The sequence below is a fragment of the Cavia porcellus genome, unplaced genomic scaffold, assembly GCF_034190915.1.
Source record: "Cavia porcellus strain 051 isolate PalLab524CR breed Dunkin Hartley unplaced genomic scaffold, mCavPor4.1 scaffold_30, whole genome shotgun sequence".
NCBI classification, from domain to species: domain Eukaryota; kingdom Metazoa; phylum Chordata; class Mammalia; order Rodentia; family Caviidae; genus Cavia; species Cavia porcellus.
The window spans coordinates 5,365,031-5,376,381 of NW_026947513.1; the positions used below are offsets into that span (position 1 = coordinate 5,365,031).

The 11,351-nt window shown below is 36.0% G+C and overlaps 1 long non-coding RNA gene across 1 annotated transcript in view; it reads left to right on the plus strand.

Annotated features, from left to right (window-relative positions):
- The window catches only part of LOC134474095 (uncharacterized), a 71,074-nt gene extending 61,431 nt beyond the window's left edge, over positions 1–9,643 (plus strand). The window contains exons 2-3 of the long non-coding RNA XR_010044696.1: positions 6,178–6,254; positions 9,416–9,643. This is a non-coding gene — a long non-coding RNA (uncharacterized LOC134474095). The remainder of the gene's footprint in view (positions 1–6,177; positions 6,255–9,415) is intronic.
- Positions 9,644–11,351: the final 1,708 nt, after the last annotated feature.

The window sequence follows — 11,351 nt, forward strand, 5'->3', positions numbered from 1 at the left end:
GCATAACAATTTTTATTAAGATGAATATCTCTTAAACAGCTGAAGCTTAGTAAATATGCTACTAATGATTAGTTTTATACTAACATTCAACAGAAAGTATACATCTAAATTTGTTACCTTGAATATAATGTGGTTATAACCTATCAAATATCAATAGATTATTGAGAATATGGTTATTGAGTTTCAACTCATACATCTTAATAAACTACTAGTTGCACCTAAATAAACCTCCATAAGTCAAATAGTATTTAATTAGAAGTATTTATAGCATGACATTTACATTTGCATATTTATAATCAAATAAATAATATAATAACTTTTATTAAATCTAAATTAAATCCTTGCCAGAGGCATTTACGGAGCAGTAAGACTGCATTGGCTATGTGGTCATCAATATTTAATCCATTACATGATTTTTAAACTTTGCTAATATGTTAGATAATAATATAATATAATATATGTAGTCTAGTAAAGCTGTAAATCCCACATAGACTACTTAGGACTGAGAACACTCAGGCTAAACTGGACAAGATATTTTTAAATTTTTAAAATTTTGTTCCATTGGAACTAGGATTTAAATGAAATGGTTTTGTATAATTGGCTACATTGATTGTTGCTAAAGAGGTTTAACCATGTGAATGCTGGCAAAGTTGGAACCGTGGGATGTGAGATGCCCACAAAATCTCTCAAAGCAAGAATTTGGATGCCAAATTGCACTCACAGGAGGAGAAGCCCTGCATACAGTTAGTTACATGTTCATAAAAATAGCCAAGCTTATCACTCCGCAGAGGAATCGGCAGTTGTCTTGCACAGTTAAAAATGGAGCATAATTTTCTCTCAAGAATAAGGAATGAAACCTAATTTTATCTCAATATTGAAATGTCATAATTAAGTTTCTTCTTTACACAAACCAGCTGAGAATAAAAAGGGAGCATTTGAGTAGAGGCCCTTTTCTTTTGAAGAGTCTGCTTAGTTTTTCCCCATGCTTATCCCAGGTGGAGAGCTTTGTCAGGAAATTGTTCACTACCCTCTTTTCTAGGAAAATTGACTTTGCCAACATGAGTTTCATCTACAGCATTACAGAATAAGTCTCCAGGGAAACTAACTATGTGACTTGATTTGTAAATATTTCTTTGTACTAGCCAAAGAAATCAAAGAAGGCTACTAATTAAAAGGAGGTCTAAGGGACAAGTGACAAATGCCACAATCTATGGCATGCTAGTGAACCTCTCACCTGCCCATGTTCTTGTTCCTTGGGTTGGCATTAAGCAAAAGAGGCTTAAGTATTAAAATAATGACAGTAATATTGATTTATGTTTTTAGAATATTAGACAGACTTAGCTGTTAACCAATACTCCATTTTTACATGGATTATATTATTTAAGAATTGGGTCTCCTTTGACAGATTATTAAGGATATATCTTACATGAAGTGATGTCTTCATCCATAATCTATGTGATCCTTCACATGTCTCTGTGATGCTCTCAAATGTGTCCAAATCATTTTACATAGAAAAGGCACAAGAGTCTTAAAGAATGGGTTAGGAAAGTGCTCGGACTGAAGACGCAGGTCGCTGATTTGGGCTCTCACTCCTCCGTTATCTGTATGCCTCCCGAGCTGCTGCAGCACAGGTTCCCAACATCCTTTTAGGTCTGCAGTTTTACACCTGGGGAAGTGAGGGGTTCAGCTGATGACACTTATTGTGAGAATTTGGTGTATAAAATAGTTTTTTACTTAAAGTTAGTCTAACAATATGTTGTTATCATTCTGCTGCAAGTTTTTTTATATTACTCTTCAAATTAAAACTTAATTTTTATGCATGTCCTGAAAGGAGAAATAAAGATGATAATTATTGAGTCTGTACACTGTCTCAGGGGGGATTAATTACTTTCTATTTCATGCAACCAAAGGCAAAACTATTAGAAAAAAAAGAAGGCTGGGTATTAAGGAAGCTAAGTTGTGGCAATCTTGTTATTCTTCTTTCATGATACTTTATTTCTCTACAAGATACAGTGAAGAAAATTTCAATCTTTAGTTCCTGAAGAATGGGAATTTTAAATCTTTAGTCGTGGATTTTTAGATGTTTTCCACTTTATTTAGTTCTTATGAATGACTTACTAAACTGGGCTTTTTAGGTGGTAGGTGACTAAGGGTGCTTTTCTAGGTAGTTACATCACTGGAATCGGATTTCCCAATATCACGAGTTCTTTATGGAGAAAGGCAAGACAACTCAGTACACACAGAGCCGTGACATCTGCACTACCCAGAAACAAGTTCCATTCCAGGTTGTTCTGCTAAGGACATTTGTGTTAGTTGGCTTTGGCTTACCATGACAAAATAAAAGGGACAACAAGTTACGAATAAGAAAGGTTTATTTTTGTTTATTATTTCTGAGCTTTTAAAACATGTTTACTTGACCTATTGCTTTTATGCCTGGGATGAGACAGGATGCCACAGCGGGTAGTATATAGCAGAGAAACCTGCTTATTAAAATGTGGACAGGAATCAAAAGACAGAGACAGAGAAGAGGTGGAATTTGATATCATTCAAAGGTACATCCCACATTAATATAACTTCCTTCCACCAGACCCCAGCTTTCAAGAGTTCTACATCCTTCTTGTAACAGCATAGATGGTGATCAAGCCCTTAGCAGAAGGGTCTTCAGGGGATGCTTACACAAGGTATAGCAGAATGAGAGGAGAGAATTTTGAAGAAAACTTTTTGGGACGCAGAAAGCAGGCTGGAGTATAAGTTTCTGCCTTGAAAATTTATTTTGCATTTTTATATCTTTCCATGTCTCTATTGAATAACTGCTACAAGGGACTCTTTCAGTATCACTGTAATTTGACTTATGATTTCATCTACTGGAACACAAACAGCACCATTTATTATGATCTCCTATCCAGAAGTCAGACTAGGTAACTACATGTGCATTAATTATACTAGCACCTCTCTTCAGCAGCTTCACTTTCTAGTACTAATTAGATATGGCTTTTCAAAATTGCAAATCATAGATGAGGTTGATTTTGCCATTTATGGCCTATTTCATAGCATGGTATATTCTTTTAAGTTGAGATGAGTTTTTCCAGAGTCATTGCTCGAAGAAATCCAGGCTATAATATCACTTGCAAGATGTATTATATGCTAATATAGTGTTTCTGCAGCTACCATTTCAGTTACATCAACCATCTAAAGGTAACCTGCTATTTTTTAAAAAAGTAAATTGCTTGGTTTGGGTGTGCTTGTAGCTATCATGGTTAAATGTACATGCAATTTTTGCATACATTGTTTTGCAGGGTACACATTTGTTTTTGTGGCTTGCATAGAATATGGCAGAATAAGTTTAGAAATAGAACATAAAAATAGGTATAAAAACTGTCCTGCCATCAAAGTCCCAAATAAAATAGGACATTGTGTTTTCTTAGAGGTCAGTCAACAACTACATACTCATTTTGAGTGCAAAGCGCTGCTTGATCTCAACAACTCATATTGCCTGTTTCCCAAATATGTGATATTAAATGACTTGATCAAACAGCTTGTCTGGCAAAGAGCAGATAAACCCCTCTCTAAGTGGTGAAGATGAACCTACTTTGAAAACACATTTAGAAATCAACTTACAAGATCAAGGTTATTCCAATGTAGCTTGAGTATAGGAAACAGATAAAGAAAGACCTGAGGAAGGGAGACAAGAAAGCTCTTGGAGTGATTGAGAAGAAAATTAAAACGCCCAGAGTAAAGCACAATCTCGTGTTACAAGACCATGCCTTTGTTACAGAGTCCTTTCCTTAAAATCATTGTATCTACTTTTCCTCATTTTCCTCGTCATTCTTTTTCGAGGATGTGTGTGTGTTGCTGTGGTTGTGTTTCTTCACCCAATGTCTTTGTACTTTCTCGGACGCTATCAGTTATTCTATACTTCCCTTTCTCTTCTGGAGTGAAAACACACTTCGATTAACCTCTCTTAACCCATTCAGATCTGGTCTCTCGTGTGTTACTATGATTTAGTTCTTCTTGTCTCTGTCCACTGGATTGTGCATACTTTCCTCTATTTGCTGTAAGTCAGCCCTCCCATTTTACATCTGTAAATCATTCACATGCAAGACTGAGACGAGACTTAAAAATCTTAATACAATAATTCAAAACAACATATTGCTATCAGGTATTTGATTGTCTGGGAAATAACAAACAAGTCCACTTCATCCTACAATAAAACAAGATAAATTTAGACTTAACCATGACTCTAAACTTTTTGTTTTTGTTGTCACTTTTACAATTTTTTAATGTTGGTTCAATAGTCATTTGAGTTTAGAGAAGGTGTTGTATATTTACAGCAGTATTTGACTTTAATTATACAGTTTGACAAAGATAAATGAGATCAGTCCCAAACTTAATTCCTCTGTATTTTCACTTATTAATGTATTTCAGATGGATCCCTTGAACTGGAATACATGCGCTTAAAGTACATACATGTAGAATATAAGTATTCCATTATTTCTAGTGGTTGACTTTAGAATTCAGCTCCTCAACTAGCAACATCTAGGGTCTGGTATCTGCTACCAGGGTGCTTTTCCAAACATTCTTCGTGCTACTTTCCTGAAAATAGTTATTAACCCATTTCTCATTTTTTATAACCAATTCCATACATGACCCTGTTAATCTCTCTTATTTAAACTAGGATTGTATTGTTAATTTTTGTTTTATTGTCTAATCAGTTATTTGAACATTAACTTTGAGATGACCAAATCTCCCACGCCTAGAAGTAGTATTTCAAACTTCTAAATGCCATTATGTCCTTTGTATATATAACTGAAGCTATATCTTACATCTGGATCAACACTTTTTTTCTTTAAATGCTGCTGAATTTTATTTATTTATATTTTTGAGAATTTTGGACTCTAGTAATATATATATACTATCTTGATCTTTTCACTTCCTTTTCCTCCCTCCTGTGTCATCCCACGCCAGGATCTTCTTTGCATCCTGACTTAGCACTCCCTTCTTTTCTCAAGATTCCTGTTCCATTTTTCATCTGCTATTTTTCAGTATGTATCCATTCTTTAGGTTTTAGCTCAGAACTAACTTTCCTCAAACCATTCATAAGTTAGATTTTTCTTCAAATGTTTACCTATAGCAACCCTATTCCTCAAAACTACAATGCTTGGTATAATTATCTGTCACATTACCCTAAGTTTCAGAGAGCAGAGAGCATGCCTTATTCACTGGTGTGTTCTTTGGTTCTGGTAGATTAGATGTTCAGCAAATATCTACAGAAGGTTGAATACTTATCTTCGGGTTTGTGTTGTGGACCCAGTGCTTTAATGACTGCTCCCAGGTTTTAACAGTATGGTTTTGTATTTGCCAGTTTTTGGAGGACTAATGTTTCATTCTGACCCAGAAGAAGCACCTATTTCCCAAGGAGAATGTGGCTGTTTGATCTCTGTTTTCATCCATTTAATCAGAAATCCCCAATGCCAGATCTTCTGGGACTTGTGCCTGAGGCTGATGTGTCTGTAGATCTTGTGGTTATAACTCAAACATCATGGTCTTTGCTCAGATCTGAGGTATCAACACAGAGTAGAAAGAATCCTTCAGACTAATGAATCAGTACTTCTGAAATATGGCTGTGCATTTTAATCCATTGGAAAATGTCTGAAATGTGCATATTCTGACTCTATTATTGACCCCATGAATTAGAATTTCCTAAGAATAGGCACCAATTTAAATTTTAAAAATGTCCCTTGGTACTTTTGATATATAGCAGTATCTTCAAACCACTCTTCTTTATTCTCATTTCTACCTGAAGGACTACTTCCATGGATCCTGAACTAGGAAAATATAATCACAATTCTACATGGTATAAAGAAAAATGATAGATTAAAATACTGTCAAACAACTATCTAAATTTTCTTGAGAAATGAGATAAGTAAATATCAGATAAAATCCAATCAAGATATCCAAGAAAATGAATCAAATTTCAAACTGCTAAAGAATAAAATGCCTTCCGCTTTTTAAAGAACAAAAGCCAAAGTTTTTGGAGACCTCTCCCTTTCATCTCACTGTGTTTATTAACAATGGTTTGTTGTATGCCTGGTTATGGCCGGGCACTGTTGTAAGTATTAGTAGCATTGGAAAAAATCTGACCAAGTTTTTATTCTTTTTTTGTCCCCCTGATACTAGGAATGAAACCCAGGACCTTCATTTAAAACTACACCTCCTGCCTTTGTGTGCCTGCCCCGCCCTGCATTTATATTAAGGTAGGCTCTGGCTAAGCAGCTGAATTGTAGACTGGATTTAACTTTGTGATTTTCCTGCCTCAGTCTCCCAGAATGCTGGGACTGAAGATATGTCCTACCATGCTTTGCCAAAGTTCCTGCTGTCCTAGAGATCACTTTTTAGGTAAGGGACCAACCCATAAAGTACATAGTCATTAAGTATCTTGAAGTAGTAGTATGAAGAAGAATAAAGCCAGAGGAAAGGATAGAATACATACACAGAGGGTGATCAGAGGAGAAAACTGTAACAAGCCAGTGTTTGAGCACACAGACCTGAACAAAGTACAGAGTAATTCACAAGAGAAAGCTAAAGAAGAATCCTGTGGTGTAAAAAGTGAGCTCAAAGGAGTGGAGGAAACAGGGTTCACTTCTATGAATTAGTAATATTATATAAGTTGCCTTTGTGAACCTCAACTTTTTCATTTTCCAATGAAACAGATGTCTACATTTTACATTTGCCTGTCTTTAAGAGAAATGCCATGTACATTGACTTAAGCAATGTAGGTAAAAATCTTCCCATAAAAGCAAAAGCACCATGCAAAGAGAATCTATCAATAATTAATATGCTGATGGTGATCAATGTGGCCTTTATTCATAATAGGAAGCACAAATTTAGATTCACAGAGCTAAGAGGAACCTCAGAAAAATCTTACCTGCTTTTGGCTTTAAAGAAGGAATGATATTATCAGCTCACGTTTTAGGTCACAAGATTTCATCCTGGGAACACGAAGGGAGTGGTCCAAGCTGATACGCCTAGTTAGCACAGCAAGAACCCGGGTAACCCTGCTTCCTAATGCAGTGCTTTTTCTACTTGGTCATTTTTTCTAGCATCATTGTGTTAGTTACTTTGATTGCAAAAGTCCCTCTAATTTTACTTCAACATCATGCTGTGGTTAAGAAATTCAAGCCAGTCCCTTTACCAACACTGACCAGATTAACAAGGGGAGATGGAAAACCTTCTTGTACTATTGCTAGAGTCATAAATATCTCTCTTGTCGAATTAGCACTGGGGCTGCAATGCTTAACTTGAAAAAATGGCCTCAGCACTTTGGCCTTCCATCACTGTTAAGTGACATGCATCATCATCTGATATGATTTGGCCAACATAAAAAATGCCGGTGTGCACAAATGTTGGGACATTTTATTGAGAAATGGAGCTTGTCCAATGTCATCCTTCCTCCATCCTTCCCCAAGAAAAGGAGATACATGACTTGGTCTGCAATGCCTTATAGTTTGGGAAAAACCCCTTGGCCTGGAAGCAGGACAGCTGATTTTTATGACTTCTGGGGAACCAAAGCTGGAGCTGAAATCCCTGTAGAGATAAGATCTAGCGAGCAGATAACACATTGGTTTATTCTACACGGCGCTTTATTAAACAAATCACATAGAAAAGGTAGCATAATAATGCAATCTTTTTGTCCAAGAACTGGTCAATTTAGAAAGCCATCTTAACTCATACTCGCCACTTGGGGACCTTTGAGTAAATTATTGTCTCACTGGGAGAAGCCGGCTCATTAGGCTGACACATATATAACAATGATTACTTTATATTTTCATTCCCAGAAATGGTTGATAGATATTAATGGAGTCTATTAAAGACTAGAGACAGAAAGGATGTCTGTTGGAAGAATAGCCCTGTGTTTTATCTCTACTGGCTGGCTTTCAGTCCTTCTACTTGCAGGGGGAACAAATACATACATGGAATCCCTCCTATGTGCCAAGGAGGACTATTACATACATGGAGTAATTACTGTGTGCCAGCTTTTTTGAGTATATTTTTCCCATTGACTCCTGCTGACAATTTCTATGTTATTAATCATGGCACTAGTGTTATCTGTATTAAGCTGAGATCCTCAGAGAAACGTAGATTTATTTGCCCATTTGTATATCATAAGAAATAGACTCACACAATTATTGGATTTGCAAGTTGCAAGGTCTGCAGTATGGAGACTCAAAAGAGTTCCTGGTGAAGTTCAGTGTATGTCTGAAGGGCTGAGAACTGGAAAAGACAATGGTGTAAGCATCAGTTTAAAGCTAGCCGGCTAGAGAACCAGGAAAGTTGGTATTTCAGGCTGAAAATACATTGGTTCATTTTGGCTTTGGGATTCAGAGTGAAGCATCAACTATTCTAGATTATAAGCCTGCTGACTTAAACTGAACTGCAAAACATTGTCTTTCTGAGAAATGATAGACAGATATAGAGAGATAATAGACAGAAAAATAAATATATCCCCCAGAATGACTGCAATTATTATGAATCACAAATAAAGGCAAATAAAATAAAATGAAATAGTGCCATTAATGTATGTCACAGCACACAACACTATTGATTTTACTACAGGGTAATATAAAATAAAGCGGAGTAAAATCCCCAATATCTCTGCTAGCCAGCTTAGCGGAGGGCTCTCTCTTGTTCAGCCTGTTGATTTGTTCGCGTCTTCAGCTGAATGGAGCCCACCTTCCTTCAGGAGAACAGACAGTCCGCCTCACTGGTTTACTGATTCAAATGCCATTCTTACTGAGAAATACCCTCTCAGACACACCTTGAATAACATTTGTCTCGGTGTCTTGGCATTCTGTGGTCCAGTCAAATTGACACCTAAAATTAATCATCAGTCTCAGAGGGAAAAGGGTTTCCTTAAACATATTTTTGTGCCTCCAAGCTTGACTCTTTCCCTTGCAAGATGTTTTTTTTAAATTTCATTGCCTCTGACCACTCCCTAACCTAACTCTTTGTGTGGAACAGGATGTAATTTAACAAAATGATTCTCATTTTCTAAAGACATGTTCATGAACTACCACTGGAACTTCATCTCTTTCTCTTCTTTAGCACTGAGCTCAAATTCATTTCAGTTAATGGGACTGTCAATTACACATTTATGATCAGTCGTATATACATAATAATAGCTCATAGTGCTTTTACATTGCTACAGAAATCCGCACTTGTCAACTTCCACTCATTGGTTGAATTTTTAAGCACCTGCCAAAAGCTAGAAACTGCAGAACACTGATAATATAGAGGTAATTCTAATCTAATAATTGTTAACATTTAGCAGGCTTTGCTATATGCCAGACATGTTGTAAACATTTCGCATGTTGGTTTGTATTGAATTCAAAGAACTGCCATCTTCTTTCTGTCCTAGATGACTGACCTTCATGTAATACATCAAGAACAACTTCCTTCTTCTTCCCTAAGAAAGCCTGGCAGGAAGAAGAGTGCAAAAACTGACTCTTTCAAAAGACACTGGTCTTCACAAGGACGTAGACTCTTCATGATTCTCTTTTAGGGCTCCAATAAAAACTTCCTCCTTTTAATCCCATCGTCTAGGAGTGGTGAGAGCTTAATAACTGAAAGTTTCAGATTTGTCATGCTCCCCTATATCCTATGTTTGATAATTCTTGTTAGAAAATAAGTTATCCTTCCATTTCCTAGGACACTTTTATTTCTTTTGGAACTTTGAGTCCTTTTCAAAGGAGGAAGACATGTAGCTGGTACAGTGTTCTGAAGGACCCGTATCTTGTAAGTAGAGGAACTAGGACTGAGACCCTGGCAGTGTAGCTCTTGAGGTTATGCTCTTTACCACTACACTGTGGTGCAATAGCAGACATTGTATGTTCTAGATAAAGACTCTACCTAGAGCAACATCTTAGGTCAAACTCTTTATTCTTCTGAAAACTTCCCATTTTATTTACCCACTATTTTTCTGATCTCCAATTCTTAAATTTATTAAGGCCCACTTTTACATCTTCTGTGTGTATGTTCCCTTTTATAATCATAGAAAGAGTGTATACATTTTGGGGTCAATAAGCACTTGTTTCTTTGCAGTTCTCAACAAAGAGTGCATTCAGTCCTGGAATATGGTACAAAGTTTGTAAATGTTTCTTGATTGAATCAGAGGTTCACCAGCACTCTATAGGTGACTTAAGAATGGAAGTCTTCTTGAATAAGTTGGAATATGGAAAGAAGTAGGCTGCTAAAAATTATGTGACAAAATCATGAGTATGGATACAACTCCAACTACTCTTTCTCCCCAGCCTTGTGATTTTAACTGAATAACCTAGCTTCTCCTTCTCAGGTTAACTTTGTGACAGCAGCTACCACGTTTATGTCTTCCAAAATTAGTAGGGATCTTGGTATCTCTTAAACATTTGAAAAAATTTGTGCTAAATCATTAAATAAATGTATATTTTAAAAATAAACTTACTTTTTTAAGAGCAGTGTTAGGTTTAAAGTAAAATTAGGAGGACAGTACAAAGAGTTCCCATATGCTGCATGCCCAGTTTCCCCTATTATTAACATCTTACATTAGCATGGTACATTTGTTGCAACTAATGATCCAATACATTATTGGTTCATCATTATTATTAACTAAAATTTATTCTTGATTCAGATTTTCTTAGTTTTTATCTAAAGTTCCTTTTCTTTTCCAAGTGCCCATCTAGGGTACCACATTAATTAAATTGTCATATCTCAGACTTTCTTTGCTCTTGATGACTTTGAAACTTAAAAGCAATCCTGGGCATGTGTTCCTGAGTTGAGATGTTTGCTGTTTTTCTTCATGGTAGTACTGAGGCTCTGACTTGTTGGGTGACAGACAAAGCTCCATTTGTATCAAACTTCATCCCCCTTATGCGCTCTGAGGGGAACTGTCACTGTTGCTCTTGACCTTGATCAGTGATGTTAAGAACATTAGGTTTCTTCACTGGAAAGTTGAATGAAGAATGAAGTAGAATGAAATAAGTGTAAATAAAGTTTAACTGCTTTCTTTTGTTGTTTTTGCCGGTCCCATCTTTAATCACTGGGAAGTCTTTTGTTCCGTTCCTCTTCTTCTTTTGATGTATCCCCATCCTCCCATGGTTTTCTTTTATTTTTTTTAATTGCCTTACTTTCTTTTGTTACTAGATGTTCTAAGTTTCACTGGTATATTTCCTTATCTTCTCTTAGAATCAACCCTTTCTCATGAAGCCCTGATTCTTTTAGTAGACTGGCACTAGAATTTAGTACATGGGAACAAAATGTAATATATATATATATATATATATATATATATATATATATATATATATGGAGACAGAAGA